This window comes from Bombina bombina, chromosome 6 (assembly GCF_027579735.1).
Source record: "Bombina bombina isolate aBomBom1 chromosome 6, aBomBom1.pri, whole genome shotgun sequence".
In the NCBI taxonomy this organism is placed as follows: Eukaryota; Metazoa; Chordata; class Amphibia; order Anura; family Bombinatoridae; genus Bombina; species Bombina bombina.
In genome coordinates, this window is record NC_069504.1 from 348965729 (window position 1) to 348985658 (window position 19930).

General features: G+C 45.2%; 1 protein-coding gene across 1 annotated transcript in view; it reads left to right on the forward strand.

The window, feature by feature from the left end:
- DEPDC4 (DEP domain containing 4) overlaps positions 1–19930 on the forward strand; it is a 195974-nt gene that overhangs the window by 120467 nt on the left and 55577 nt on the right. The window lies entirely within an intron of this gene.

Consider the following 19930-nt stretch of genomic DNA (forward strand, 5'->3'; position numbering starts at 1 on the left):
TTTTTCTTTCGTGATTCAGATAGATCATGCTATTTTAAGCAACTTTCTAATTTACTTCTATTATCAAATTTCCTTTGTTCTCTTGCTATCTTTATTTGAAAAAGAAGGCATCTAAGCTTTGTTTTTGGTTCAGACCTCTGGACAGCACATTTTCATTGGTGGATTCATTTATCCACCAATCCGCAAGAACAACCCAGGTTGTTCACCAAAAATGGGCCTGCATCTAAACTTACATTCTTGCATTTCAAATAAAGATACCAAGAGAATGAAGAAAATTTGATAATAGGAGTAAATTAGAAAGTGGCTTAAAGTGTCATGCTCTATCTGAATCACAAAAGAAAAAATATGGGTTCAGTGTCCCTTTAAGTATCACTTCCCTTTCCACAACCCCCAGCCATTCTCTTTGCCTTCAGTGCAAGGAGGAGGTGAAGTTTAGGTGTCTGTTTAAGATTTCTTCTATCAATATTTTATTATTTTGGAAGCCTGAGCAGGTTTGCTCTGATCTTCCCTGACAAGATGGTTCTAGCTATACTCCACTTTGGTCTCTTCAGTAAGGCTGTGGTAGCTTTAAAACAGTTAGGAACTTGTGGGGTGGGCCTCACTGCGTTTTCCTGACAAGTTTGCTGCCCTTCAACAGAATGCCAGAGTAGGCTTACTCTGTTCATACTTTTATCCACAGGTCTCTGTGAGGAGTGGCTTCCTCTCATACCAGGTGTGTTGTCTCCCTGTCGGACAGGAAATGGTGTAGGTAAGTGCCATTTTATTTATTAAAACCGAGAACCCTGGCACTTCAGAATTTTTTTTACTGCACCTGATATTGGGACATTTTTTTCCTGAGATCAGGATTATTTAGACAGGCTTGCAGGACATTGTGTGGAACAGGACATCAGAGTCCTAGAGAGAGAGTTTTTGATAGTGTAAAGGGTTACATTACAGACACGTTAACTGGTATACTTTATTGGTGGCTCAGTCGGTAGACTGCTTACATGGAAGTCGTTTGCTTGCTAATGGTCTCTAATCCGTTTTAAAACTTAGGATTCGGGGCTGTGTCATGGGGGGCGGCTTTTACACAAGTTGAACCCCCTTTGCCTTTTTGTAGTTCTTGTATTGAAAGAACTTTAATGTACAAAGACAGACTGATTCTGAGCCACCATTCTCTCAAGTGAATGCTGTTCAGGCTATGTCACAGCCTCTTCCACAAGTGTCCCAAACTGTGTTATCGTCTCATGCAGTGCCCTGCACTTCCTTACAATCTCCGGATGGAGTGTTTTTGAAAGCTGAAATTGCGGCCCAGGTATCCTCTGCGGTATCTGAGGCGCTAGCGGCCATCCCTATGCTACGTAAGAGGAAGATTGATTCAGACAGTAAGGTATCCGATCCGACTCAGGCTAACCAGGTTGCTCTTTCCCATAAGTCGGAAGAGGAGGATACTTCGGTAGCCTCTGAGGGTGAAATCTCAGATTCGGATAGTGTAATTCCTTCTTCTGATGCTGAAGTGGTTTCCTTCAGATTCAAGCTTGAACACCTTCATGTTTTGTTAAAGGAGGTTTTAGCTACCTTGGACGACTCCGATATACCTATCGTTGTCAACCCTAAGAAGTCTAGTAAATAAATAGATACTTTGATGTTCCCTCTACTGGGGAGGTGTTTCCAGTGCTAGACAGTGCCATGGAGATTATTACCTGGGAATGGGAGAGACCAGGAATTCCCTTTTCCCTCTTCCCTGTCTTTAGGTAAATGTTCCAGGTGACTGACTCCAAGGAGTCGTGGCAGACAGTTCCCAAGGTGGAAGGGGTGAATTCCTCTCTGGCCAAGAGAACTACTATTCCTATTGAGGATAGTTGCTCCTTCAAGGACCCTATGGATAAGAATCTGGAGGATTTCTTTAAAAAGATGTATACTCATCAGGGGTTACAATGGCAGCCAGCAGTGTGTATTGCTACAATAACAAGTGCGGCAGCCTATTGGTTTGACGCTTTGTCAGATTTCCTCCTAGCTGAGACTCCTTTGGAGGAGATTCAGGATAGGATAAAGGCTCTCAAGTTAGCCAATTCCTTTATCACTGACACGTCTTTGCAGGTCATTAAGTTGGGAGCCAAAATATCTGGTTTTGCAAGTTTAGCGCGTAGAGTGGCTTAAATCTTGGTATGTAGACGTTTCTTCTAAATCTAAGCTTTTGGCAATCCCTTACAAGGGAAAGACCTTGTTCGGGCCAGCATTGGCAGAAATTATTTCCGATATCGCAGGTGGTAAAGGATCTTTTCTCCTGTTAAGTGTAGTCAGTCCACGGGTCATCCATTACTTATGGGATTATATCTCCTCCCTAACAGGAAATGCAAGAGGATCACCCAAGCAGAGCTGCTATATAGCTCCTCCCCTCTACGTCATACCCAGTCATTCTCTTGCACCTAACTAATAGATAGGACGTGTGAGAGGACTGTGGTTATTAAAATTAGTTTTTATATCTTCAATCAAAAGTTTGTTATTTTAAACGGCACCGGAGTGTGTTGTTTTTTCTCAGGCAGCATTAGAAGAAGAATCTACCTGAGTTTGTGTATGATCTTAGCGGTCGTAACTAAGATCCATTTGCTGTTCTCGGCCATTCTGAGGAGTGAGGTAACTTCAGAACAGGGGACAGCGGGCAGGGTTCACCTGCAAGGAGGTATGTTGCGGTATATTATTTTCTAAGGAATGGAATTGACTGAGAAAATACTGCTAATACCCATATAATGTAAGTGCAGCCTTAAATGCAGTAGTAGCGACTGGTATCAGGCTGATATGTATGTATATTACACTGAGGTATTTCTGGGGAATGGAACTTCACTAAGAAAATACTGTATACATTTAACTTATATTTGAGCCCCCACTGCAGTGAAAGCGACTAGCAGCAGGCTTATTAGTATCATTTCATAATTTTATTTTAAAACGTTTTACTGGCATGTTAATCGTTTTTTTTCTGAGGTACTTGGTGATAAAAAAATTTGGGCATTATTTTTCCACATGGCTGTCGTTTATTTATGAATAAATTCAGTTTACTGAGCTTCCCCACTGTTATAATATGAGTGGGAGGGGCCTATTTTGGCGCTTTCTTGCGCAGTAAGAATTCAGTCACAGTCTTCCTATTCCTTCCTCCATGATCCAGGACGTCTCTACAGAGCCCAGGGGTCTCCAAAACTAGTTTTGAGGGAGGTAATCACTCACAGCAGACCTGTGAGACTGTGCTTTTGACTGTGATAAAACGTTTATATTCTGTTATCCGTTTTTTGGGTATTAAGGGGTTAATCATCCATTTGCTGGTGGGTGCAATCCTTTGCTAACTTATTGCATTTATTGTGAAAATTTGGTTGTTATAACAAATTTGGTTCATTGTAATTTCAAATGTGACAGTTTATTGGTGCTTCTTAAAGGCACAGTAACGTTTTTTTTATATTGCTTGTAAATTTATTTCAAAAGTATTTTCCAAGCTTGCTAGTTTCATTGCTAGTCTGTTAAACATGTCTGACACAGAGGAAACTCTTTGTGCAATATGTTTAAAGGCCAATGTGGAGCCCAATAGAAATTTGTGTACTAATTGCATTGATGCTACTTTAAATAAAAGTGTACATGTAAAGAAAATTTCACCAGACAACGAGGGGGAAGTTATGCCGACTAACTCTCCTCACGTGTCAGTACCTTCGTCTCCCGCTCAGGAGGTGCGTGATATTGTGGCGCCAAGTACATCAGGGCGGCCCATACAAATCACTTTGCAAGACATGGCTAATGTTATGACTGAAGTATTATCTAAATTGCCAGAAATTAGGGGTAAACGCGACCACTCTGGGGTGAGAACAGAGTGCGCTGATAATATTGGAGCCATGTCTGATACTGCGTCACAATATGCAGAACATGAGGACGGAGAGCTTCATTCTGTGGGTGACGGATCTGATCCAAGTAAACTGGACTCAGACATTTCAAATTTTAAATTTAAGCTTGAGAACCTCCGTGTATTGCTAGGGGAGGTATTAGCGGCTCTGAATGATTGTAACACGGTTGCAATTCCAGAGAAAATGTGTAGGCTGGATAAATATTTTGCGGTACCGACGTGTACTGACGTTTTTCCTATTCCTAAAAGGCTTACAGAAATTATTAACAAGGAGTGGGATAGACCTGGTGTACCCTTTTCTCCCCCTCCTATATTTAGGAAAATGTTTCCAATAGACGCCACCACACGGGACTTATGGCAGACGGTCCCTAAGGTGGAGGGAGCAGTTTCTACTCTGGCTAAACGCACCACTATCCCGGTGGAGGATAGCTGTGCTTTTTCAGATCCAATGGATAAAAAGTTAGAGGGTTACCTTAAGAAAATGTTTGTTCAACAAGGTTTTATATTACAACCCCTTGCATGCATTGCACCTGTCACGGCTGCGGCGGCATTCTGGTTTGAGTCTCTGGAAGAGACCATTAACTCAGTTACATTGGATGAGATTACAGACAAGCTTAGAGTCCTTAAGCTAGCTAATTCATTTATTTCCGATGCCGTAGTACACTTAATTAAACTTACGGCTAAGAATTCAGGATTCGCCATTCAAGCGCGCAGAGCGCTGTGGCTTAAATCTTGGTCAGCCGATGTGACTTCTAAATCTAAATTGCTTAACATACCTTTCAAAGGGCAGACATTATTCGGGCCCGGTTTGAAAGAAATTATCGCTGACATTACTGGAGGTAAGGGTCATGCCCTGCCTCAAGACAGAGCCAAACCAAGGGCTAGACAGTCTAATTTCCGTGCCTTTCGTAACTTCAAGGCAGGAGCAGCATCAACTTCCTCAGCTACAAAGCAGGAAGGAACTGTTGCTCGCTACAGACAGGGCTGGAAACCTAACCAGTCCTGGAACAAGGGCAAGCAGGCCAGAAAACCTGCTGCTGCACCTAAGACAGCATGAAGTGAGGGCCCCCGATCCGGAAACGGATCTAGTGGGGGGCAGACTTTCTCTCTTCGCCCAGGCTTGGGCAAGAGATGTCCAGGATCCCTGGGCGTTAGAGATCATATCTCAGGGATATCTTCTGGACTTCAAAGCTTCTCCTCCAAAAGGGAGATTTCATCTTTCAAGGCTGTCAGCAAACCAGTTAAAGAGAGAAGCGTTTCTACGCTGTGTACAAGACCTTTTATTAATGGGAGTGATCCATCCAGTTCCGCGGTCGGAACAAGGACAAGGGTTTTACTCAAATCTGTTTGTGGTTCCCAAAAAAGAGGGAACCTTCAGACCAATTTTGGATTTAAAGATCCTAAACAAATTCCTAAGAGTCCCATCGTTCAAAATGGAAACTATTCGGAAAATCTTACCTATGATCCAAAGGGGCCAATACATGACCACAGTGGATTTAAAGGATGCCTACCTTCACATACCGATTCACAAGGATCATTATCGGTACCTAAGGTTTGCCTTCCTAAACAGGCATTACCAATTTGTAGCTCTTCCCTTCGGGTTAGCCACGGCTCCAAGAATCTTTACAAAGGTTCTGGGCTCTCTTCTGGCGGTACTAAGACCACGAGGAATTTCGGTAGCTCCGTACCTAGACGACATTCTGATACAAGCGTCAAGTTTCCAGACTGCCAAGTCTCATACAGAGTTGGTACTGGCATTTCTAAGGTCGCATGGGTGGAAGGTGAACGTAGAAAAGAGTTCTCTATTGCCACTCACAAGAGTTCCCTTCTTGGGGACTCTTATAGATTCTGTAGAAATGAAAATTTACCTGACACTAGACAGGTTAACAAAACTTCTAAATGCTTGCCGTGTCCTTCATTCCATTCAACACCCGTCAGTGGCTCAATGCATGGAGGTAATCGGCTTAATGGTAGCGGCAATGGACATAGTACCTTTTGCGCGCCTGCATCTCAGACCACTACAATTATGCATGCTAAGTCAGTGGAATGGGGATTACTCAGATTTGTCCCCTATGCTGAATCTAGATCAAGAGACCAGAGATTCTCTTCTATGGTGGCTTTCTCGGCCACATCTGTCCAGGGGAATGCCCTTCAGCAGACCAGACTGGACGATTGTAACAGACGCCAGCCTACTAGGTTGGGGCGCTGTCTGGAATTCCCTGAAGGCTCAGGGATCATGGACTCAGGAGGAGAGTCTCCTTCCAATAAACATTCTGGAATTAAGAGCAGTTCTCAATGCTCTTCTGGCTTGGCCTCAGCTAGCAACTCTGAGGTTCATCAGGTTTCAGTCGGACAACATCACGACTGTGGCTTACATCAATCACCAGGGAGGGACAAGGAGTTCCCTGGCGATGATGGAAGTCTCAAAGATAATTCGCTGGGCAGAGTCTCACTCTTGCCACCTGTCAGCGATCCACATCCCAGGCATGAAGAACTGGGAGGCGGATTTCCTAAGTCGCCAGACTTTTCATCCGGGGGAGTGGGAACTTCACCCGGAGGTATTTGCACAACTGCTTCGGCGTTGGGGCAAACCAGATCTGGATCTCATGGCGTCTCGCCAGAACGCCAAGCTTCCTTGTTACGGATCAAGGTCCAGGGACCCGGGAGCGGTTCTGATAGATGCTCTGACAGCACCTGGTCTTCAACATGGCTTATGTGTTTCCACCCTTCCCGATACTTCCTCGACTGATTGCCAGGATCAAACAGGAGAGAGCATCGGTGATTCTAATAGCACCTGCGTGGCCACGCAGGACCTGGTATGCAGATCTAGTGGACATGTCGTCCTGTCCACCATGGTCTCTACCTCTGAGACAGGACCTTCTGGTTCAGAGTCCTTTCAAACATCCAAATCTAATTTCTCTGAGGCTGACTGCATGGAGATTGAACGCTTGATTCTATCAAAGCGTGGATTCTCTGAGTCAGTGATTGATACCTTAATACAGGCTAGGAAACCTGTTACCAGGAGAATTTACCATAAAATATGGCGTAAATACTTACATTGGTGCGAATCCAAGAGTTACTCATGGAGTAAGGTTAGGATTCCTAGGATATTGTCTTTTCTACAAGAAGGCTTAGAAAAGGGTTTATCTGCTAGTTCGTTAAAGGGACAGATCTCAGCTCTGTCCATTCTTTTACACAAGCGTCTGTCAGAAGTTCCAGACGTTCAGGCTTTTTGGCAGGCTTTGGCCAGGATTAAGCCTGTGTTTAAATCTGTTGCTCCGCCATGGAGTTTAAACTTAGTTCTTAACGTCTTACAGGGTGTTCCGTTTGAACCCCTTCATTCCATTGATATCAAGCTGTTATCTTGGAAAGTTCTGTTTCTAATGGCTATTTCCTCGGCTCGAAGAGTCTCTGAGTTATCGGCCTTACATTGTGATTCTCCTTATCTGATTTTTCATTCAGACAAGGTAGTTCTGCGTACTAAACCTGGGTTCTTACCTAAGGTAGTCACTAACAAGAATATCAATCAAGAGATTGTTGTTCCTTCATTGTGCCCTAATCCTTCCTCAAAGAAGGAACGACTTCTGCACAATCTGGACGTCGTCCGTGCCCTGAAATTCTATTTACAGGCAACTAAAGATTTTCGACAAACCTCTTCCCTGTTTGTCGTTTATTCTGGACAGAGGAGAGGTCAAAAGGCTTCGGCTACCTCTCTCTCCTTCTGGCTTCGTAGCATAATACGTTTAGCCTATGAGACTGCTGGACAGCAGCCTCCTGAAAGAATTACAGCTCATTCTACCAGAGCTGTGGCTTCCACTTGGGCCTTTAAAAATGAGGCCTCTGTTGAACAGATTTGCAAGGCTGCAACTTGGTCTTCACTTCACACCTTTTCAAAATTTTACAAATTTGACACTTTTGCTTCTTCGGAGGCTGTTTTTGGGAGAAAGGTTCTTCAGGCAGTGGTTCCTTCCGTGTAAAGGTCCTGCCTGTCCCTCCCGTCATCCGTGTACTTTTAGCTTTGGTATTGGTATCCCATAAGCAATGGATGACCCGTGGACTGACTACATTTAACAGGAGAAAACATAATTTATGCTTACCTGATAAATTCCTTTCTCCTGTAGTGTAGTCAGTCCACGGCCCGCCCTGTTTTTTACGGCAGGTCTAAATTTTAAATTAAACTCCAGTCACCACTGCACCCTATAGTTTCTCCTTTCTCGTTTGGTTTCGGTCGAATGACTGGGTATGACGTAGAGGGGAGGAGCTATATAGCAGCTCTGCCTGGGTGATCCTCTTGCACTTCCTGTTAGGGAGGAGATATAATCCCATAAGTAATGGATGACCCGTGGACTGACTACACTACAGGAGAAAGGAATTTATCAGGTAAGCATAAATTATGTTTTCTGCCTCAAGACAAGAAGAACATCTCAAAGGTCCTGAGAGCTCTATTGGCAGTAATTTGGTCCTGGGGAATTGCAGTGGCACCTTATCTGGACGACATTCTGGTTCAGGCACCATCCTTGCAACTAGAAGAATCTCATACAAAGATCTTGTTGGTGTTTCATTGTTCCCACGGTTAGAAGGTCAATTTGGAAAAGAGTTCTCTTGTTCCGACTAAAAGAGTGATATTCCTAGGAACCATTATAGATTCTCTATCGCTGAAAATATTTGACGGAGGTCAGAAGAGCCAAGATTCTTTCCACTTGCCTGTCCCTACAGTCGGCGGTTCGACCATCAGTGGCCCAATGCATGGAGGTAATCGGGTTGATGGTGGCTTCCATGGACATAGTTCCTTTTGCTCGGTTCCACTAGAGACCTCTTCAGCTTTGCATGCTTGCTCAATGGAACAGGGATTATACAGATCTATCTCAGAGGATAGTTCTAGATCATTAGCAATGGACTCCCTACCGTGGTGGCTGTCTCAAGAACATCTGGCCCAGGGGACATGTTTACAGAGACTCTCTTTGTTAATTGTGACCACGGATGCCAGCCTGTTGGGTTGGAGAGCAGTTTGGGACTCGTTGAAGGCGCATGGACTTTGGTCTAAGGAGGAATCGGCTGTCCCCATAAACATTCTGGAATTGAGTGATCTTCAATGCCTTGATGGCTTGGCCTCAACTGGCTCTAGCCAGATTTATCATATTCCAGACGGACAACATAACATAACTCAGTGGCTTACATCAACCATCAGGGGGGAACTCTGAGTTCCTTAGCCATGAAGGAGGTGACGCAAATCGTTCAGTGGATGGAGGCTCACAATTGCGGTCTATCTGCCATCCACATCCCAGGAGTGGACAATTGGGAAGCAGATTTTCTGAGCAGACAGACTTTTCATCCTGGAGAGTGGGAACTCAATCCGGAAGTGTTCTCAAGGTTAACAACCAAATGGGGTTTACCGGAATTGGATCTGATGGCGTCACTTCAGAACACCCAATCTCCCAAAATACGGGTCGAGGTCGAGAGACCCTCAAGCTTTTCTAATAGATGCTCTGGCCGTTCCTTGGAACTTCAAATTGGCTTATCTCTTTCCCCCGTTTGCTCTCCTCCCGCTAGTCATCGCTCGGATCAAGCAGGAGAGAGAGTCAGTGATTCTAATACCTCCTGCGTGGCCTTGCAGGATCTGGTATGCAGATCTAGTAGAAATGTTGTTTCTATCTCCGTGGAGACTACCGCTGAGAAAGGACCTTCTGCTTCAGGGGCCCTTCCTTTATCCAAATCTAGTTTCTCTGAAGATGACTGCTTGGAGATTGATCGCTTGATCCTAGCTAAGTGTGCTTTTTCCGAATCAGTCATTGAGACCATGGTTCAGGCTCGTAAGCTTTACCATAAACTATGGCGTAAATATCTTTATTGGTGTGAGTCTAACGGATATTCTTGGAGTAGGGTCAGGATCCCAAGGATCTTATCTTTTCTCCAGGAAGGTCTGGAGAAGGGGTTATCTGTCAGTACACTCAAGGATCAGATTTCTGCTCTATCTATTTTGCTACACAAGCGTCTGGCGGACGTTTTGGATGAACAATCCTTTTGTCAGGCCCTGGTCAGAATTGGAGTCTTAATCTTGTTCTTAAAGTTTTGCAACAGGCTCAGTTTGAGCCTATGCATTCCATAGATATTAAGTTATTATCTTGGAAAGTTTTGTTTCTTCTTGCTATATCTTCTGCTCGGAGGGTTTCTGAACTCTCAGCTTTGCAGTGTGACTCTCCTTATCTCATATTTCATGCAGACAAGGCAGTTCTTCGTACCAAGTTTGGTTTTCTTCCTAAGGTTGTTTCGGATAGAAATATCAATCAGGAAATTGTTGTTCCTTCTCTCTGTCCTAATCCTTCCTCTCATAAGGAGCAGTTGTTACACAACTTAGATGTTGTGTTGGCTCTTAAATTCTATTTGCAGGCTACGAAGGACTTTCGTCACTCTTCTGCATTGTTTGCTTTTCTGGAAAGCGTAAGGGTCAGAAAGCTACTGCCTCTTTTCTTTCTCTCTGGTTGAGAAGTATTATTTGTTTGGCATATGAGAGTGCTGGACAGCAGCCTCCTGAAAGAATTACAGCACATATCACTAGGGTGGTTTCTTCTTCTTGGGCCTTCAAGAATGAGGCCTCTGTAGAACAGATTTGTAAGGCTGCGACTTGGTCTTTGCACACTTTTTCTAAATTCTATAAATTTGATACTTTTGCTTCGGCTGGGGCTTCTTTCTGGAGAAAGGTTTTCAAGCAGTGGTGCCTTCTGTTTAGGTTACCTGTCTTGTCCCTCCCTAATCATCTGTGTCTTCTAGCTTGGGTATTGATTCCCAACAGTTTATTGATGATCTGTGAACTCACTGTGTTTTAAGAAAACAAAATTTATGCTTACCTTATAAATGTATTTCTTGACACGATGAGTCCACGGCCCTCCCTTGTTTTCAGACAGTTTTTTATGTAAACCTCAGGCACCTCTACACCATGTGTTATTTCCTTTCTCTCCTTTTCCTTCGGTCTAATGACTTGGGGTTGTGGGAAGGGAAGTGATACTCTGTGGTGCTCTTTGCCTCCTCCTGCTGGCCAGGAGTGACATTCCCAACAGTAATTGATAATCCGTCGACTCACTGTGTCAAAAAATAAAATAAATTTATCAGGTAAGCATATATTTTGTTTTTGTCCTGGTTAACGAGAATCTGCTATACTTGTTGGTCTGCTTTCTTAAAGGGATACTAAACCCAATTTTTTTTCATTTGTGATTCAGATAGAGCATGCAATTTTAAGCAACTTTCTAATGTATTCCTATTATAATTTTTTCTTCATTCTCTTGCTATCTTTATTTGAAAAAGCAGGAATGTAAACTTAAGAGCCGGACTATTTTTGGTTCAGCACCTGGTTAGCGCTTGCCGATTGGTTTGCTACATTTAGCCACCAATCGGCAAGAGCTACCCAGCAACTGAACCAAATATGGGACGGCTCTTAAGTTCACATTCCTACTTTTTTAAATAAAGATAGCAAGAGAACAAAGAAAAATTTATAATAGGAGTAAATTATAAAGTTGCTTTAAATTTCTGCTCTATCTGAATCACGAAAGAAAAAAAGTTGGTTTTTTTGGTGTGTCTTTTTTTATAAATAAAAAGAGAGAGATGCACTCAGCTGAGACAGAACAAAAGCTGGAAAAACTTCCGTGCCTGTTCATTTTATTATAGTGTGCCACTCAGGGTGCATACTCTTTTAGCACACTATGCCCCTTCACAGAGAAAAAATATCCTGTAGCATATCAGTCTGACCCTGCCCAATGACAGTCCAGCGCCGAAATACCAGGCAATTCTTCTCTGAACAAGAGAAACAACAACCCCAGACAATCGTTTCGGCCTTCTGTGGGCCTCGTCAGTGAGGTGCAGTCGCATCTCTCGAAGGGCATGTGTGCAAGGAGTCCACGTCTGGTTTCCCCTTTTACTCTTAGGGAGACCCAAGAGCAATTTGCATAAATAAAAAGAGAGCGAGAGATGCACTCAGCTGAGACTGAACAAAAGCTGGAAAAACTTCCGTGCCTGTTCATTTTATTATAGTGTGCCACTCAGGGTGCATACTCTTTTAGCACACTATGCCCCTTCACAGAGAAAAAATATCCTGTAGCATATCAGTCTGACCCTGCCCAATGACAGTCCAGCGCCGAAATACCAGGCAATTCTTCTCTGAACAAGAGAAACAACAACCCCAGACGATCGTTTCGGCCTTCTGTGGGCCTCGTCAGGTGCAGTCGCATCTCTCTAAGGGCATGTGTGCAAGGAGTCCATGTCTGGTTTCCCCTTTTACTCTTAGGGAGACCCAAGAGCAGTTTGCATAAATAAAAAGAGAGAGAGAGATGCACTCAGCTGAGACAGAACAAAAGCTGGAAAAACTTCCGTGCCTGTTCATTTTATTATAGTGTGCCACTCAGGGTGCATATTCTTTTAGCACACTATGCCCCTTCACAGAGAAAAAATATCCTGTAGCATATCAGTCTGACCCTGCCCAATGACAGTCCAGCGCCGAAATACCAGGCAATTCTTCTCTGAACAAGAGAAAACAACAAAAGGCCGAAACGATCGTCTGGGGTTGTTGTTTTCTCTTGTTCAGAGAAGAATTGCCTGGTATTTCGGCGCTGGACTGTCATTGGGCAGGGTCAGACTGATATGCTACAGGATATTTTTTCTCTGTGAAGGGGCATAGTGTGCTAAAAGAGTATGCACCCTGAGTGGCACCCAAAAATGAACAGGCACGGAAGTTTTTCTAGCTTTTGTTCTGTCTCAGCTGAGTGCATCTCTCTCTATTTTTATTTTTATGTCTCTTTGTTATGCAATAATTGGCAGGAAAGTTAAAATTTTTTAGTTGGCTTACGGACAGAATCTATTTCCATCTAAAGGGGAGGAGAGTTTACGGCTTCATTCATTACTTGTGGGAATTAAGAACCTGGCCACCAGGAGGAGACAAAGACACCCCAGCCAAAGGCTTAAATACCTCCCCACTTCCCTCATCCCCCCAGTCATTCTTTGCCTTTCGTCACAGGAGGATGGCAGAGGAGTGCCGGAGTTTGGGAGTAGTCTCTCAGTGAGAGCCTGGGCGAAAGTTAGAGTCCGGAGATGCAGGGAGAGTCTTTCTGCGAAACCATCCCGACTCATATTAACAGCTCCATAAGCAATCAGCGTTGACGAGTTTCGCTGCCTGCTTTCTTCACTCAAGTCCAAGCGAGGCTACTAACCTGTCGCACTTGAAGGGCCGTGTTCCTGTTTCAGGGCGTAGATTTTGGTAAGATTGTTTCATTTTATTTTTTTTTTAATAACATAGAAGACAGGGTCACAGTGTGGCACCTTTTTATCTTTACAGAATCAAGGGTTAATATTCATGGAAGGGGGATTATTGAACAGGGGGGTTTATACATGATATTGTTTATTGTGTCATTGCTGCGTTATATGCGAGATGAGGCTCTGGCAATGTGTGGAACTTTCAGGTTACATGTGGAAACTTTGCACTGCCATTTTTTGGCAAGTTTTTCTCTAGTGCAGGGGCAGTCCTGCCAGGCATTCCATGTGACTGGGTGTGGCTATCTATCCTTCCTGCTGATCTGTGGCGCAGGAGACATGGTGGTGTCTGTAGTCCGGGTCCTAGGAGGTGGTGAGTGCCCCGGCCATTGGTGGTATAAAGGTGCCTTTTTAATTAATAAAGTTAGTCTAACCAAACGCGCAAGCGATGGAGGACTCTTATTCCTTAATAAATTCCTCATTCCTGTGTTTATTGTGAGGAGGTTCTGGTAGATCAGCCTGCTCAACTATGTTCCACATGCCTTGATAAAGTTACAACATCTAAATGTAAACGGATGTCTAGCACTACTGAGCCGTCCACCTCTGAGGGTTCTTAGTCCCGGGAGGTGCGTTCCCTACATTCATCTCAGATTGCACATGCAGCACCCCAGGGTCCAACCGTTACACCTTCAGGAGAGATTCGTTGGCCGTCAGATTATGCGGACCAACTGGAATCTGCGGTTTCGAAAGTGATCCGTGCCTTACAACGTTCTGCAAAGCGCAAGCCCGGCCCATGGTTTGTCCTCGCTGATGGAATATCCAAAGGCTCTATACGATGACGAGCCCCACTCCGACTCTTTGGAGGATGCCCCTTCTGGGTCGGAGTCGGTGTCATCTAAATCTCCGGCGGCAGAGGAGCCTGGTTCACTTTCTGCTACGGCAGGTGCTTGCTACTCTGGATGTTCCGGAACCTAAGATACCGGAGGAACCTGCTGTGGGGGACCATCCCTAAGGTGGATGGGGCTATCTCTACGCTTGCGAAGCGGACGACTATTCCCCTCGAGGATAGTTTGTCATTTTAAGAGCCCATGGATAAAAAGCTGGAAAAAATGTTGAGAAAGATGTTTCAGCACACAGGGTTTGTTTTTCAGCCAGCCGCGTCCTTTGCGGTGGTCGCTGGAGCTGTGACATATTGTGTGACATATTGGTGTGAATCCCTGTGTGAAATGGTTGAGGGGGAAACATCCATCGACGAGATACAGGAGAAGATTAAGGTGCTGAAGATCGCCAATTCTTTCATCTGTGATGCCAATATGCAAATTATTCGCCTGAATGCTAAGGTGTCAAGGTTTTTCTGTTTTAGCGCGCAGGGCTCTGCGGCTAAACTTGGTCTACGGACATGACCTCTAAGGCAAGGCCTTGCCTTTTCAAGGAAAGATCCTGTTCAGTCCAGGATTGGATTTGATTATATCCATGGTTACGGGACGCAATTGAGCTTTTCTACCACAGGATAAGAAGGCTAAGCCTAAATGATCTACTTTTTGTGTGGACAAGGCCCAGCGCCAGCACCCCGCCGAAAAAGCGGACCAGTCCAAGGGATCTTAGAAGCTGGCTCAATCTTGGAACAAGTCTAAGCAGAGCAAGAAGCCTGTTGAGACGAAATCTGCATGAAGGGGCGGCCCCCGACCGGTCTGCGGATCACGTAGGGGGGCAGATTATCTCAATTCTCAGACGCATGGTTGCAGGACGTTCAGGAACCTAGGGTTCTAGAAGTGGTCTCCCAGGTTTACAGGATAGGGTTCAGATCCCATACACCCGATTGCAGATTCCTCCTGTCAAACCTGTCTTCAAGACCATAGAAGAGAGAGGCCTTTCTAGAGTGTGTGAGAGATCTCGCCTCTCTCGGGGGTTATTGTACTAGTACCCCTAGCAGAAAGGGGTCTAGGGTACTATTCCAATATTTTTGTGGTTCCAAAGGAGGAGAGCAGGTTCCACCCGATTCTGGACCTAAGGTGTTAAAACAAGTTTCTGAGTGTTCCATCGTTCAAAATGGAAACCATCAGATCTATTCTGTCCCTAGTTCAAGAGGGACAGTTCATAACTGTAGACTTGAAGGAAGCTTACCTTCATGTGCCAATTCTCAGGGACCACTTCAGGTTCCTAAGATTTGCGTTTCTTGAACAACACTTCCAGTTTGTGGCCCTTCCTTTTGGTCTGGTGACGGCCCCGAGAGTCTTTTTGAAGGTTCTTGGGGGCGCCTCTTGCAGTGGCCAGATCCAGGGGCATTGCGGTGGCGCCTTACCTGGACGACATCCTAGTTCAGCCACCGTTGCTCAGCCTCGAAGAGGATCATTCGAGGGCTCTTTTTCTGCTCCAATCTCACGGTTGGAAGATCAACGCAGGAAAGAGTTCCCTGGTTGCCAGCAACAGGGTGGAGTTCCTGGGTACGATAATAGACTCTATGTCCATGAAGATATTTCTCTCAGATTAGCGGCGCAGGAAGCTTGTGTCCACCTGTCTTGCCCTTCAGTCCTCTAAAAGCCTGTCGTTGGCTCAATGTATGAAGGTGATAGGTCTCATGGTGTCAAGTATAGATGTCATCCCATTCGCCAGGTTCCATCTCAGACCTCTTCAATTGTGCATGTTGAGACAGTAGAACGGCGATCATTCAGATCTATCACAGCTGATATCCATGGATGCTCGGACTCGGAAATCCCTCTTAGTGGATTCGTCCTGAGCAACTGTCCATGGGGACATCCTTCTTGCGACCATCCTGGGAGATTTCGATAATGGACGCCAGCCTGACAGGATAGGGAGCTGTTGTGGGTGGCAGGATGGCACAAGGAAGGTGGTACAGGGAGGAATCTCTACTTCCGATCAACATCCTAGAACTACGAGCAATTTACAATGCTTTGAAGGCATGGCCTTCTCTGGAGTTGGTCAGTTTCATCAGATTCCAGACTGACATTACCTCGTGGCTTACATCAACCATCAGGGGGGTACGAAGAGCTCTCTTGCGATGAGAGGTGTCTCGGATTCTGGAGTGGGTGGAGTCCCATGACTGCTCGCTCTCAGAGATTCACATTCCGGGTGTGGACAACTGGAAAGCGGACTTTATCAGCTGACAATCCTTCATCCGGGGGAATGGTCTCTTCCCCCCCCCCCCCCCCCACTGAGGTGTTTGTGTAGATTTGTCACAGATGGGGAGCGCCGGAGATAGATCTCATGGCGTCCAGACTCAATTGCAAGCTTCCTCGATACGGGTCGAGGTCCAGGGATCCCCAGGCAGAGCTGATAGATGCCTTACTGGTTCCTTGGGGATTCAGCCTAGCTTACATTTTTCCACCGTTACCACTTCTACCTCACGTAGTGGCACGCATCAAACAGGAGCGGGCCCCGGCCATTCTGATTGCTCCTTCGTGGCTGCGGAGGACGTGGTTTGCGGATCTTGTGGGTAATATCATCCTCTCCGCCGTGGAGGTTACCCTGTCGCAGGGATCTGCTGTCACAGGGCCCCTTTCAGCATCAAAATCTAGATTCTCTGAGGCTGACTGTGTGGTGATTGAACGCCTAGTCTTAGCCAAGAGAGGCTTTTCAGAAGGTGTGATTGATACTCTAATTCAGGCAAGGAAGCCAGTCACTCATCACATCTATCATAAGGTGTGGAGGACTTACTTGTCCTGGTGTGAGAAGCATGAATATCTTGGCACAAGGTGAAGGTGTCCAGGATTCTGTCCTTTCTCCAAGATGGTTTGAAGAAGGGTCTTGCCGCTAGTTCCTTAAAGGAACAGATTTCGGCATTATAAGTATTGTTGCATAGGAGACTCTCTTAGCTCCCTGACATTCAATCTTTTGTTCAGGCTCTGTCTAGAATTAGGCCTGTCTTTAGACAGTCGGCTCCCCCTTGGAGCTTAAACTTAGTCCTTAAGGTTTTGCAGAGGGTTCCGTTTGTACCTATGCATTCCATTGACATTTAAGATTCTGTCGTGGAAGGTTCTCTTCCTGTTGACTATTGCATCTGCATGCAGAGTATCTGAACTAGCTGCCTTGCAATGTGATCCTCCTTATCTAGTGTTTCATGCGGATAAGGCTGTACTTCGCACTGGGTTGGAGTTTCTCCCCAAGGTGGTGTCCATCCGTAACATCAATCAGGAAATAGTTGTTCCTTCTTTGTGTCCTAACCCTTCTTCTTCAAAGGAGAGGTTACTTCATAACCTGAATGTGGTTCGTGCCTTGAAGTTCTATCTTCAGGCTACAAAGGATTTCAGACAGTCTACATTTCTTTTTGTGGTGCATTCTGGGAACCGCAAGGGGCTAAGTTCCTCTGCTGCTACTTTGTCTTTTTGGTTGAGGCGCTTGATTCGCTTGGCTTATGAGACAGCGGGACATAAGCCTCCTCACAGGATCACGGCTCATTCGACTAGAGCTGTGGCTAAGTCTTGGGCCTTCAAGAATGAGGCCTCTATGGAGCAAATTTGTAAGGCGGCTACCTGGTCCTTCTTACACACTTTTACAAAGTTTTACAAATTTGACGTTTTTGCTTCTGCGGAAGCTGTTTTACAAATTTGACGTTTTTGCTTCTGCGGAAGCTGTTTTTGGGAGAGAGGTTTTGCAGGCGGTGGTGCCCTCAGATTAGGGTCTGCCTTTTACCCTCCCGGTTTCATTCAGTATCCTCTAGATCTTTGGTATATGTTCCCACAAGTAATGCATCAAGCCATGGACTCTTCTCCCCTTTAGATGGAAAACATAAATTATGCTTACCTGATAATTTCATTTCTATCGAGGGGAGGAAAGTCCATGGCTCCCGCCCGTATCTCCGTTGGGCGGCCCTAAATTTATTCATCTTCTGTTACCTTTTCTATCCTGATATTTCTCCTACTGTTCCTGGTTCCCTCGGCAGAATGACTGGGGGATGAGGAAAGTGGGGGACGTATTTAAGCCTTTGGCTGGGGTGTCTTTGCCTCCTCCTGGTGGCCAGGTTCTTGATTCCCACAAGTAATGAATGAAGCCGTGGACTCTCCTCCCTTCGATGGGAATGAAATTATCAGGTAAGCATAATTTATGTTTTTCCTTCTTAATAAAGGGAGTCGTCCACAGCTGCATTCCTTACTTGTGGGAAATGCTGAACCTGGCCACCAGAAGGAGGCAAAGACACCCCAGCCAAAGGCTTAAATACTTCCCCCACTTCTCTCATCCCCCAGTCATTCTTTGCCTTTCGTCACAGGAGGTTGGCAGAGTAGTGTACAGAAGATAGAGTAGTTCCTTATAGTGGCGTCACTAGGGTTGGTGTCACCCGGTGCGGTAAGTTATGGTGTCACCCCCACCCCAGAAAGCAGACACATACAAAAACACAGGCAAACACACATACAAACACTCAGACACACTTAAAACATACTCAGATGCACACACAAACACTCGGAAACACACTCAGACACACACACAAAAACACAGACACACACTTACAAAATATGTAAACTGCATTAATTATAAAGCGCATGCCTAGAGCTGCTCCCTGGCTCAGCAGAGCATCAAATGAAAGATAAACAGAGCACTCTAAAAATAAATCACTAAAGAAAAGTTTTAGGTGCAAACTATGAAAATTCTGCTCTCTGACTCTGTTCCAAGCCTGTCAGTGCACAGCCCCGGGCCGCGTGCCTACCGCTTCTTATGGCCAATCACCTCTGCACTCTGCCCACCCTCAGACCCCCGCCCGCCCTCCTACCTGTTAAGTGTGCACTTAGTGCACCGTAACCGTAATGGTCTGGTGGGCATCATACATGGCTCCTTCACTTTAAAGACAGTGTCAAACAGTCCTGCGGTCAGGTGCCAGGCATCCCCTCATGATTTGCCAGTTCCCGTTTAGAGAGACAGCACAGCAGTGAGTGACTCCACTGCTCCACATGTCACTAAGCAGTGAGCACAGAAAGGCAGGCAGGTTTAGGCTAGCAGCGCAACTTTGCAAGCCCCACGGCATGCCCACAACATTCATAGCGAAATTGGGCAGGGGAGAAGCAAAGTACAAACAAGCAAAAGCAGCCGGGAAAACTATTTGTTGAAATTGCAGCACTGGCTCAAGGGGCAAAAAAATTGTGTGTCTACATCTTCCCCAGTCCCACCAATGTTCACAAATGCCAGCCCCTCTAATAAAAAAAAATCTATGCATCTCAACATTGTATTTCTTTGAATTTCAATAAAATTTAAAAAAAAAAAAAAAAAAAAAAATTTTTTTTTGGTGTCACCCCCTGGAGGGTGTCACCCGGGTGCGCCCCCCCCCCCCCCCAGTGACGCCACTGCTTATGGAGGGTAGTACTTTTCGAGATGGGACTGGAGTTTTAAGTAGTCTTGTCAGCCTCTCAGTGATGAAAGTAAGAGTCTGGAGATGCAGCGAGAGTCTTTCTGCGAAACCATCCAGACTCAACAGCTCCTAAGCAATTAGCGTTGACGAGTTTTGCTGCCTGCTTTATTTCACTCAAGTCCATGTCAGAAGCGCTGCTACAATCTGTCAAACTTGAAGGACAGTGTTTCTGTTCCACTGCATAGATTCCGGTAAGATTGTTTCAAATTGAAGGGGCAAGCAAAAGGTGAAATCTTGCACTCCTGCCCAGCGGGCATCATGTAATTTATCGGATATATCTGACCAGTTATCAGAGGATGAGGTTCTCTATGAAACTTCAGAGTGTGAACTTTCATGGTTGGAGTCTGCTGCCTATAATCCTCTGCCTGTGGAGGATCCAGTTTTTAGATTTATGGTAGAACGTTTACGTTTTCTACTAAAGGAGGTTTTGACTATATTAGAGGTTTCAAAGGCTGAGCTGCCAGACCAACCTCTGGGTC